Source organism: Nannospalax galili, unplaced genomic scaffold (genome assembly GCF_000622305.1).
Source record: "Nannospalax galili isolate Female #2095 unplaced genomic scaffold, S.galili_v1.0 scaffold18, whole genome shotgun sequence".
Taxonomy (NCBI): domain Eukaryota; kingdom Metazoa; phylum Chordata; class Mammalia; order Rodentia; family Spalacidae; genus Nannospalax; species Nannospalax galili.
In genome coordinates, this window is record NW_008346548.1 from 6,908,975 (window position 1) to 6,910,000 (window position 1,026).

Genomic DNA, 1,026 nt, shown 5'->3' on the forward strand with positions numbered 1-1,026 from the left:
GAGTCCTCCCTTAGTCCTCATAATTCTCCCATTTTTGTAATACAAAAGAAATCAGGAAAGTGGAGACTTTTACATGATTTAAGGGCTATTAATGAGTATATGAAGCCTTTAGGGACCCTTCAAATGGGAATGCCTCACCCTACCACTATTTCCAAAGAGTGTGCAATTATTATTATAGATAATAAGGACTGTTTATTTTCTATTCCTCTTCATGATGATGATAAGCCCTCTTTTGCCTTCTCTATACCTGCCACTAACCATAACCTTTCAGTTCAATGCTATCAATCGAAGGTTTTGCATCAGGGCATGAAAAACAGTCCTACTATCTGCCAATATTATGTGGCCCATGCCTGCAGACCTTTGCTGACTGAGGTTTATATTTTACATTATATGGATGACATTCTTATCACCCATAAGGATCCTAAGATCCTTTTGAAAAGGAGCTTTTCAAAAACTCAAAACAAACCTCCAGGCATTAGGTCAGATAATTGCAGCAGATAAAATACAGTTACATGCCCCTTATACCTTTTGGGGCCACTCTGTTCAAGATGTCATCCAGCCCATAGCTCCTGTTCTTATCTTACGAGATGAGATTATACTTTCAGAGGTGCAGACCCTCTGTGGGATACAGAGCTTCTTACCCATGTCCACAGAAGAGCTTACACCACTCTTTGACATCTTGTGGGGTACTGATATGGTCTCCATGCCCTGAAAGTTCTCTCCAGAGTCACAACGTGTTCTCACAATGATCAATTCTCACCTGTCCCAAGCATTTGTAAATAGGATACAGTCAAAGTTGCCTATCCAAGCACTAGTAATTCCAACTAAAAACACCCCTTTGGGAGCACTTTGGCAGACCCAAGACCCCCTGATATGGGTCCACTCTTCATGGAGTCAACTTCACAAGGTCACCCCTATTGCTATTGAGGCATGGGCTATGGTAGCCCTTAAACTTGTCCACACCTCCCGCCTTCTGTATGGCTGTGAACCCGAATCATTTGTTCTTCCCCTTCCACTTCACATGCT